The sequence below is a fragment of the Ammospiza nelsoni genome, chromosome 1 (genome assembly GCF_027579445.1).
Source record: "Ammospiza nelsoni isolate bAmmNel1 chromosome 1, bAmmNel1.pri, whole genome shotgun sequence".
NCBI classification, from domain to species: Eukaryota; Metazoa; Chordata; class Aves; order Passeriformes; family Passerellidae; genus Ammospiza; species Ammospiza nelsoni.
Window position 1 is genome coordinate 56,967,677 of NC_080633.1, and position 12,294 is coordinate 56,979,970.

Here is a 12,294-nt window from a genome sequence, read left to right on the forward strand (position 1 = left end):
AAAAAAAATCTGGTTTTATATGTGAATAATATGGAAAGTATGACTACTACTGGTGTAAGAGTAGACACTTTTCCTTGGGAAACTAAAGATGCTTTAGAAGAGAGATAAGCCTTGCTTAACTCCCCGATGGGTGACTACCAAGGCTTTTCAGTATTCTTTTGTCCTTGTGCTCATTTTGTCAATTGACCAAAAGAGGTCGCAGGTTGTCCAGGATTGAAATACATATTCCCTGTCTGCACCGGCCCATCTACAAAGGGGGAACTGATCAAACCCTATATCCTGCATGTTTGGTTTCACGGTGGGTTTTCTGGGGTTTTTAGGTGGGTTGGTTTGTTTGTTTGTTTGTTTGTTTTGTTTTGTTTGGTTGGGTTTTTTCTGTTTGGTTGGTTGGTTGGATATTTTTAGGTTTTGTTTCAGATTGGTTTTTTGGATTGGTTTGGTTGGGTTTAGTTTGGTTTGGTTTGGTTTGATTTGGGTTTTCCCCAGACTATTGCAGGAAAGCTTGCTGTTACTTTTTTGTAAATTTTGGTTTTAATAACTGTTTTTAGGTGATGAAGTCCAAAACTCCTTGGGGCTGTTTGACAGCATGTATGAGATTAGGTCTAGCAGGAAGAGGAGGCCTTCTTCATTCAAACTGTATGTGTACAGGTATTTTTTCAGTTGGGGTGAGCTTGTATAGCATGCTGCTTTCAAAACTGAAACAAAAATGCATAGGAAATGCTGAGGGAATGTAAGTAAAATGGGGTAAAGGGAATGGGAGGAATGAAAGAGAACAAGCTTTTCTTTCACCAGAGTTGTACACCTCTCACACACTAATATCAGTGTAACTTGTATTTCAGACTATGGCAAGAGCATTTTCATCGAGCTGAATTTTTATTCTCACAATCAGAAAGACTTTTTTTTTCCTTTCTCTTCTTTGTTTAATGATGTTACACAAGCTGTGGTGCACCATTTTGAAGTCCTGTTAATCCAAATATCTTCATTGTCACAAAATAGAAGAAAATGCCCTTTTTAAAATACACAATTGTTGAACTTAGTATATATTTTTGAATAGCATTAATGGAGATTAATGCAGCATCATGGCACTTTGACCAAAAGAACTGTAAATGAAAAATTAACCACAACAAATATGTAGCTGGATCACCTTTGCAAGGAGAAAGCCAGTGGTGTGTCAGAGATCGGGTGGGTCTAACAGCTTCTGCTAAAAACATAGAAGTTTGCACTGTCTTAACCAATGGGCACTACAGTGATATGAATGACAGAATTTGGTTCAGAGCTGTACTTGGAAATAACAAGATGGATACCAATGTGTCTGGAAAGCCACATTAGAAATTTATGAAGAAAAAAGACAAAACTAAAAACCTCAATGTGCACCTATAGCTAAAACCCCAGCACCTATAGCTAAGAGTTGAATTACACTTACATCCCAAACTTCACTATTATTGATGGAACTGTTTTACTTGAAAAAGACCAAGCTCTAAATATGCAAAGTAGCAATGTTTATAAAGCTGTACAGAATCTGAATATTCATATGTACATCTACTGTTTATTCTAGAGGCTTTCCATTTTTTCCTGCTTATTCAGTTTTACTGGGAGGAGAGGGAGAGACAAAAGTCATGTACTGAATCTCTACAGTCAATTCTAAACAATAGAAAGCAGAAGAGGCACTGCTTCAATAAATTCCACGTCCTCCCATATTATGGAAGCACAAAAAGAACGTATTTTATTTCCCCCTCTACTTCATCCTCACACCTTCTTCAAATTCATCTCTCTTCTCTAGTGCCTTAGCTGAATTAATACCTTTTGGTATGATTTTGTGGTATCTGTGCTTGTTACAGGGACAAATAATGGAAAATAGAATTGCGGTTGAAGTAGCCCTACTTTCAGCTTCATGGTCACTTTATGGAGCAATCCTAACTTTTTAGTGTAATTCCTTGTAGTACATGTGGTTATAGCACCCAAAATGTAACTGTCAAGAATGTGAAGTTCCCTTATAATACCATTTTAAAACTTTCGTTACTTCACAACCCTTTTCCTTTTAAAAGCAAAACAGAAAACCAAACCAAACCAACAAACAAAAACCCACAACAACAACAAAAACCAACCAAAAAAAACCAAAGAAAAACAAAAACAAACCCAAAGCAATAAAATGAAAAACCTTCAGAGAACTCTAGAGATACATGGCTCATCTTGGGTTGAGGGCTAAATGATTTAAAAAGCATCTCTTAATTTTGGTATCTCTGCTCTTCTCTTTGCCAACCTTGAAATTTTATATACAATACATTTTTGAAGTAAAGAGAAAGCAGATATCCTAAATATGTTCCTGCTCTTCAGAGGAAGAGTACTGACATTTACAATGATGCCAGCTGATATAATACTTAATTGAAAACCCACTTCACAAATCACTGCTTTCTCAATGGCAAGGAGTAAAATCTCAGCATTATTTGTCAACTGTTTGTAAAAGCATAGCTTAATGAAAATTTCCTGCAGACTTCATTCTGGTTTGGGGCTAGACATGAACACTTCAGGTGTTTTCCAGCTCTTTAGACTCTTATGCCAGGTGTGCAGGCTTACAAAGAACAAATTCTAATGGATTCCTCAGAAATGCTACCAGGGTAGCCAGCTACCAGGTACTGTGCTCCTTGTCTGAATATGGCAATCTGAATTGAGTGTAATGGAACAAACTGGATTTGAAAGCAGATAAAATTAGGAAACCAAAGGAGAAATAATGAATGCTTTGATGGGAAGTCAACTGAATTGAGTCATTTCTTTGCTATTAGAGACATTCATAATGAAAGAATACATATTGATGGTATTACAGAAACAGTTACCAAACACTTCCCTTTTCTAAGGCATCCTGGTGGAAGGGTATATAGCTGATAGGTTTCCTTTTACAAAGCTCTTACCCAGAGATGTGCTCATATCTTTTATGTACTAGTTAGACATTATATAGTGATCTGACAATAAAAATCTTATAGAATTCAAAGATAACAAACAGGGAGATTAGAGGAGGAGGAAATGAAGGAAAATATCTAGCTTGCAGGACTTCTTCATAAAAAGAGATTACTGCTTGACCAGATGTTCTCCACACTTACACTGCAGTCAGCAATCTGGGTATTGTGCACGTTCCAAAATGCAGACTTCATAAGAGATTAAAGGAGACATGCTGCTGCTTCTGTCTGCTGGAGATAGACGTACTGACACTGTTGAACTTCTGTCTACAAGTTAAAAAACAAAAACAAAAACAAATACAAAACAAAACAAAAAACCAAAACAACAAAAAAACCCCCCAAAACAACCTTAATAAAAAATCATATCCTACCTTAAAATCTCAGTGATGTGTTGAAGTGAAAAGACTTTCGATTACTGGAAGAAGAATACAGCTAAAACTGTGAATGGAGTGAATGGAGAACTGACCTTTACGCATATTTGATTTTGAATAAATAGGTTATGTTTTAGGTCATTCTAAAAATTGGAAGGACATGAACATACCTCATGTTAAGATACATTTACATACAATCAAGGTCAGAAGACAAAAAGTGTAAAAAATATGTGATAAATTAATTTAGCACAAGTTCATTCTTTTCTCTATTCAGTCTCACAGCTTGAGGACATGAAGTTTCAGTAGAAGAATATCTCATTATATTTATAAAATGTCACCTATATATTATAGAAAAAAAGGCAGTAATTTTAATACCTGTAAATCTAGATGCTTTGTTACCAGGTGGCCTTCAGAATAGGACAAAAACACTCCTAAAAACTTCTCAGGATATAAGTCAAGCAAGAAAAATACCAAGTGACTGCTCCGGCTGTTCGTCTCTGCACGGTCACGTGTAGGATGGCTCTGGGACAGCCCATGCTTCAAAGGACAAGTCTGGACTCTTCAGATTTTCAGTCTTCAGATTGTTTATTATTTCTTATCTATAGAATTTTTTTTCTGTCTGACAGAGGTCTGACCAGCAAGGCAGCCAAGGGCACTCTGACCTCCCACTGGGCGGTCATCTATTTTTATACTAAAAACTACATACATCATATTTACCTTTATTTTCCAATACCTTTCACCCATATTAGCAAGTGCACCTTCACCATGGACCAATCCCAAAGTGCCAACATCACCACAGAAAATGGATGACAAGAAGAAGAAGGAAGAAGGGCAAGACACGCCCTGATCCCTCCATCTTGTCTCCATAACCCCCCTGTACCTAAAATCTATATTTCACCCTGTAAATACTTAATTCTTACACCATTCATCCCCAAGTGACTCTCTTGTCCTCAGGTGGCACATCCCTTGCAGGGTCAAAATCCAACCACCAGGCGCTTCTGGCAACATTCCAGGATTTCCGAGCCCTCCAAGGGTTCTCTCAGTAACTCTGGACATCCGGAGTGATGTGCTGAGTTCCCACAACGAAGTTGTAAAATCATCTATCATAGACCACTGTTAGAGCTGAAAGCATATGCTGTGAGTTGTGTTGAGAAGTTTCCTCCAACAAAAAGAATGAAATGTTCTGGGACAATCTGGGTGCAAAAAATAATAGATAGTCTGAAGTCCATTTTATTAATTACACATGTCCAAATCACATATTTCAACCGTTTCCAGGTGAGAATAGTATCTCTAACAGCCTATATATTGCCCCAGTTGATGAATTATTGATTGCAAATTGTCAGTATTTGTCATACCTTCTGTCTTTTCAACTCTAGTTTTTTGTTTTGTTTTATCTTGGATGTCAGACTATGCATCTTAGTCCAGCATTGGGCAGCACTGAATACCCAAAGCCTTTTTGGTCTCACGGGTGTTAAGGTCCAGCTTTCTGTTAATTACAATGGGCAAGTCCATCTGAATGCCTACTGTTATGCATCTCAACCCTCTGGCTGCTAATGCCTAAGAAAGTTATAAAATCTTTAAATAACCAATTATTACACATAATTTTTATAAGTAACTGACATACGCCACTAATACCAGGAAACTCACTCACATTATTTGCCATCAGTCCCCACTTTGCTTCAATTTACTTCCTTATTGCATTTCTTCAACTAGGATTTTAATCTCTAGGAAGACAGTAGTAGTCATACTTTCCATTTTATAACCCATTCATAATTTTGAGCACCTCTACTAATTAATTACATAATATTGATGTCCGTCATGGATACACTGACAGAGAACAAGTAATACATAATTTCTGATTAGCAAGCCCCTTTTAAAATGGCTCAAACATTAACTCTAAATTTTTCTTTTTCTTCTACAATGTAGGCTCATAGTTTTTCTTCTACCATGTAGGCTTGTATTTTTAAGAAGACTTCAGAAATAGTATTGTTCTCTTGGATGTGCAGGGCATAATTTCAACAAAATATACTAATTAGTATATTCAGAACCTTTATGCACTTCACCATGTATATTGCACATTATGTGCCCAACCAGCCTGTTAGGTTGCAAGAATACATGTATCTCGGGCTGTTGTATGAGACCAATCCAGCTAGCTCTGGACTCTGGCCCACATGGACAAAATAAAAGATAAGAAGCGCTCTTCTCCACGTGGGAACGAGTGTCTGGTTTATTGGCTTGGGAATGAACACCTCCAGTTCCAGTGACCACCCAGGTGGGAAGAAGGGCGTGACAGTCTTGCAGTGGACTTTTATACCCGAGGGGATGGGGGCAGGGGAAGAGGACCGCGGTCAATGGGATACCATTGAGGAGGGGCGAGGGGAGAGTAACCAGGGAACAGACCACCAGGGTGTACAGCAGAGGCATGCATGAGGGAAAGACCATGAGATGGGAGAGGGGAAATAACAATCTACGTGACATACCATACTCAGTACAAATTTCCCAACACCCAGTGCAAAACAACAACTAAATAAACTATTTGCTGCAATACAACATTAGGTTTTCAGTCTATTTTCTTTACAATGGCATCCAAAAAGAGTTGTGCAGGACCATGCACAGAATTATAAAGGAGCAAAATCAGAGTACAAAAACTGTAGCTTCCTGTTTAATTTTCCTGCATTTATTAGGATTAGTGTAGTCACTTGAAAATATAAGAGAAATTCTTACGGGTAAGTGTTTCTTAATTGCTTGTCTCACAAGAAGGTTTTGTTTGATAGATGGTTTGCTGTTTTGTAAATACCTCTTCAGTGGGCATTTCTACCTAGTCCCAAAGCAGAACAGGAATAAAAAAATCAAACCACAGGTAACAATACTTGCCAGAAAATTCAAATTATTTCATAACAGTGCGATATCTCTTGATGACAGAAGATTGGCACAATGCAGTAATACCACTGCGAGCAATCTGATCCTAAATCCATCAAGTATAATGGGAATCTCTGTCCTTTTAGAAGCCATTAGTTAGGGTCTCTAGCTGGAGCATAGTTTTGGGCATGAATTTCTCCTCGGGATGTGGAAACTGCAGAAAAATATCCTAAGATTTGCTATAGACTGAAAGGAAGAATTTCACAGTAAAATGACAGAAAAATACTTTGTTTAAAAAAACTCATACCTAGAAAGAGAACAGAAACACATACCACATATTTGCTAATGCATGCTTAATATCACCTGCTGTCTAATGCTTCTTCTTCTTTTTCTGTTTTTCAAAATTCCATCTTCCTGAGGGTTAGTTAGAAGTTTAGTGTGACTTTTTAAACAGATCTTAGGTAAGTCTGGTTACAAATTTCAACACATTTATCATTGCACAAAGCCTATCTCTGCAATTCACAAGAGTGTTGTTTATCTTGGTTTTGGCTCTGAGTCACAAACTCAGTCAGTTTTTAGGAAAATCTTGAAAGTCAAATCACAGCATATAAACAAACATTCTGCTTATTCTGTGTAAAGTAGTTTCTCAGAAGGATAAATGTCACAAATTATGCTGGAAAGGTATGTGCATCTCCTTTTTATACATATGGGTGTGACCAGAAAACAAGGGGACTAAATCAAATCCCTTTCTTGCTGCTGAATTCATTGCCAATATTCCTGATGACCTGGAAGTGGTTGAGTCTGAACAAATGAGTGGCCCTTTAAAATTAGGTTTAGCAGACTAGTACAAAACAGAGTTTTGAAGTGCACTCAGTGTAGAAACAGGAGCTTCTGTGCTCACTTCTTCAACGTACTGATCTGATATCCCTTCAACAAACTACTTGATCATGTAGATTTTTATAGGCACCTAGAGTAACAACACCATCCCTGTAGATGTTATGCTGTTTACTAGAGGAAAAGGACTGTGGTCTATTTACTATTGAACATCATATTTAAAGTAATTTGAAAATATGGGCCTTTGGGGTTCACTTCAAAATTTAGGATGAGAGGACAAGGCCACAAGTTGTGCTAGGGGAGATTTAAATTCGATATTAGGAAAATTTCTTCACCACAAGGGTTCTTAAGTACTGGAACAGGCTGATGAAGGAAGTGGTTGAGTCACCGTGGAAGCATTTAAAAAATGTGTAGATGTAGCATTTAGGAGACATGGTTTAGTAGTGGACTTTGCAGTATTAGGTTTATGGTTGGAGTCAATGATCTTAAGGGTCTTTTCCAACCTAAATGATTCTATCATTCTATGATATCTGAACAGAAGTAATTGTGGAGAACATCTACAAGAAACACTACTGGCTTTCAGTTAAATAATCTCTCATGGGGAGTTACTTTTAGGAAGGTAGTCTAGGACAGCCCCATTGTGGAATCCGTTTCACCTTGTACTCCCACTGGTTTGATTGCCCTTTCATAGCATTGATAAGAATTAATGGAGCTAGAATTTTGGAAAGTTGGCAGGAGGGGAAAGAGAATGAAGTCCTGCATATCATACCTTACTTGGCAGTAACTCTTGACACAAAACTCTTCACTAGGAGATTACATTAATGAATACATCTCTCCCCCTACTATCTAGAAAAGGTAAAGGATATTAGGCATTATTATTATATGTTGGTATTCAAAATGTAACCTGTTCAAGAACTTGTTAGGTATGGGATGCTGGGTTTGAACCCAGAATTCAATTCTGAAGTCTGACTTAGAAAACTTCTAAATTATGGGTGGAAACTGACAGAATCTGATGTAACTTCTTTCATTGCACAGCAGTTCCTCACCCCCCAAAAAAATTCCCACACTTGCAGAAAGATGAGTCTATCCCTTTCCTTATTTGCTTCTATATCTTAGTCTACACTTAAGACTATTTCTGCACTAAAAATCTTCATTGAATTCAGCCAGATTGGTCAGAAGTATGATGATTGCAGCAGTTTTTACTGATATATACACATGTACACACACACACACACATATATATATATATATATATATATATTTTTAAATACTCATATATAGTTTTATTATCACATTAGGACATGGAAAGGGTTGTACTGACAAAGGTAATAGTCCTATTTCTGCAGCTGTGTCTCTCCTAAGTGCATTTTTTACAGTGTACAACTGTTTCAACCTGCTAGAAAAGTGATTTAAAGCAGATGCTTCCTGAGATTTCTGGCTTCATCTACAATCAAATTTCCTAGCAAGAATTCTTATTATTTTGAATTAAAGAAGAAGAAGCTAAAGATAAAGGCTGTCTCATTTATGTTCATATTTAAAATGTTACTCTTCATTTTAATCAACTTAATTAATTTCCTTAAATTGCTTCTAGTTCATAAATTACTCTCAAAGGAAAGTACAGCCTGAAAATTGTCTTCTATGGACCCCATATACAATTGCAGCATTTTATAGTTAAAACAAAGGTTAAATGTTTATTGACAGACAAGGTCTGTCAAATTATGAGAATACTAAGTTCAAGTAAAAGCCTACTGCAGTCTTGCTGTTAATAACATATTCCAAAATAGCTTAAGACTTCCACTAACACTACCAGTTTCATTCTGCATATACTCTCCTGTAAATCTTCATTGCTCCTCCTAATTCTTAGCATTGCACAAAATAAATCCATCTGAATGAGGTCCATGACTTTAATTTTTCTTCTTTACAACTGACTTTTTTAAAATTAATTTCTGCTTAAGGACTGAAATGCCTTATAGTAATCTACACTGAGAATTGGCTTAGATAGAAGTTAATTAAAAGCCACTTTGTAGAGAGACTATGTTCTAAGGTTTTCTAAGCTAGGTTACCTCTCTATAAATCTAAGGACTTGACACACAAAATATTTATTATTATTGGAATAGCACATTATTATATATAATACAATAATGATTATATATAATAGAAAAATCCATATTGACAAATGTATGCAAGTTAGACACATATATTAAACTTTCCACGAGAAAATGTGAGTCACACAGCAAGTTCCATATCCACATGTCTGACCAAAAGAAAGAACTCAATGGAATACTATTAAAAAACATTTTTTCCATTATTCTCTGTTAGAGGTAAACAAAAAGTGAAATATGCCTCTACAAAATGGAGCAGTTTTGCTTTAATAATCTAACCAGAGGTCCAAAACCATCTTTGACTGAAAAAGATGAATAATAGCCATTAGATTTTTTCCAGACAACTGAACAGACTAGCAGCTTATAAATCTGGAAATTATTAAACACTTAAATACCACTCATCTCCCTCCTTGGATGTTAAAAATATTAAAAACAATAAAGAATCATTTGAACTAAGTCATCTATTGTCCCATGTTGTAGGATCTACAAGATGTAGCAATAACAGATGATACAGTAACACAACATTCTTAGAAAAAATCTACATTTGGAAATAATTTGTTAAACTGTGAATTTTGCACTTTTAAAAGCAACAGCACCATGATTTTCAACCATGCATCAAAAATATGCTAATAGTAGTAAGATGAAGGCAGTATTTTGTCTTCTGGAGGCATTAATATCTCCAGATGGTGCAATACCTTTCACTCAATTATGATATACTATAATACTGATTGCTACAGTAATTGTGCCTTCCTTAATTTATTGTATTACAGCCCTCTTAATAATCTACTACTTTAAATAGCAAAGATTAGATACTATAAATACTGTTTATACTCTGCAATAGTTCAGTACAGAATAAAGAGGCTTACAGTACTCCAAACAAATGGGAGCTGGATTAAACTTTTAGTATCATTTAATTCCATTGTTATAAAAGACCAACAACAAGCTGAAGCATTAGAAATCAAATAATCCTTGCATTACTTGCAATGGAAAATACTGTTACCACGGAATGAAATGTAGCTAAAGCTGCTGAGTGCAGCAGTTGCCCTCTGTCAGGGTGCACACCAGGAGCAGTTAAATGTCCTTATTCCACAAAACTGTTGGTGTAATGGGGAGCCACCACCCAAAACACGGGCCACATGCATGGCTGGTGGGATGCTTAGCTGTGTGGGTGAAGGGATTTCTCCAGGAGCTTAACACAAACAAATGAGTTGGGCATGTGCTCAGAAGCAAAACAAGCAGCCTAAATGGCAGAAAATTATGCTGTATGTAAACTGGGTACAGTGAGTGGAAGGACAGAATATTTCAAAATGTATTTTCTGCTTCTTTTCAGGAGTGTATGCAAAAACTCCAAAAGAATAAAAGATTTAGTTCCATGTGCCTCATAAATAAAAATCATCAGCCAGCCAAAAAAACACTAACCCACAAATCCAATCAACCTTCTACCAAATAATCAGCTTCTCAAAAGTGACTAATTTCATGTCTTGAAAATTGTATGCTATTTTTCCTAGAGCCCATTAACTCCTTTTACAAAATCAGCCCCTCCCTGCCACAATGCATCAGTACTTAAACATTTGTTTGATGGGGGATCAGGCTTTGCTAGCTTAAGTGTTAGGCTGTGCCTTTCCCTTTTCTCTTAGTCAAAGAAAGTGGATAGTTCTGAGTCCATGGTAATGTTTCTAAATACAGACAGATATTTAGAAAGACTTCTGATCAAATTGACACAGGTCTGTAATTCATGCAAGTCATTTATTTTACACTGGGTATCAATAGAAGCATATGGCATAAATAGAGATGAGTGTACAATTTTATGGTCACATTACATAAATTTAAACAAATCTCACCCTGAGTTGGCCCACTAAAGTCCAATTTTAAACAATCTCTCTGCTGCTTAAGCCTATAAATAGCTGGCATAATATAGAATTCTTGAGAAATTCCTTAATGTTAAGGCCACTTGCTTCATGTATTTCGGATTTGCTGATGGCTCTTTGAATTTGGACATGACTTCATATGACATTTCCGGAGAGAATAACAATATTTTGTTAAGAAAAAAACACATGAACTTCTAACCCAATGTGCAGATGAAATTGGTTAGTAACCTCCATTGCCTATATTGTGTTTGAAACTACTACACCATAAAAAAAAAAAAAGCTGTGAAAAGTCAGCATTTGCTGTTTAGACCAGCTTATTTGTGATCAGTGTAATTAAGATGAAACTGTCAATGTTTCTTGTCCATGGATTCTTTAAAATAGGATAAATAAAATGGCATTTGCTGAACTACCTTCTTCATGCTTTATTGTGGCTGCTGCCACAAGCTCCAGAGCTCCTGCCCACAAATACCATTAGAAAAAGACAATTGACTTCTCAGACAGAATTTATGCACCACATTATTTTCATACTTGTACCAAAATTTGAACCCTTGGATCTTTTATTTACAAATTGCATAATCTTAAATATAAGATTATTTTAACAAGAGTCTGTTATGACTTCCATATAAACAAGAGAGAGATTTAAAAGGAAGGCAATTTGCTCAACCTAATCTTATCATGCCAGGTACATGATATTGTAATAATGGCATCATAATTATTCCCGTAACAATAACAGTTCTGAAATGGAAGCAGGCAGCCTGGTTTTGATGGGTGCATGTATAAACATAAGAAAAGAGACAGTCTTTGCCACGGGCTTTCTACTTCCTTCTGCAAGCAAAAGGAAGAAAAGTTAAAGAGGTTGCCTGTGGTACACTATTTTAAGAGTCCTCCAAACACTTAATCAGAGTTTTGCACAGTTGTGCAAAGTTTTTCTTCCTTATATGAAAATTGACCTATTTCTTAGCATGGCGTTGTTTCTATATGAGCAGAGTGGTTTGTCAGTGGGTCAGAAGCACAGATGCAATTGTTCCTTCACACTAAAAAATGGTTTAGTGAAATTATCTTGCTCGACTAGATTGGGGGCATTAGACTATCTAGGCACTCAGCTTCAGTCAAAGCAGCTGTACCATTTACATGGTGGGCTGCCATCATTTTCAACAGTACAGCTGTGAGGGGAAGCAAACTGTGCTGTTGGTGCTGGGGTAGGAGCTTCATAAAGAGGTTTTGTTCCCAGGGGGACTGCAATGTTAAAATCCATCTTCAGTTTATACATATATAAATATAGGCAGGTAGGTATATATATATGTATTTT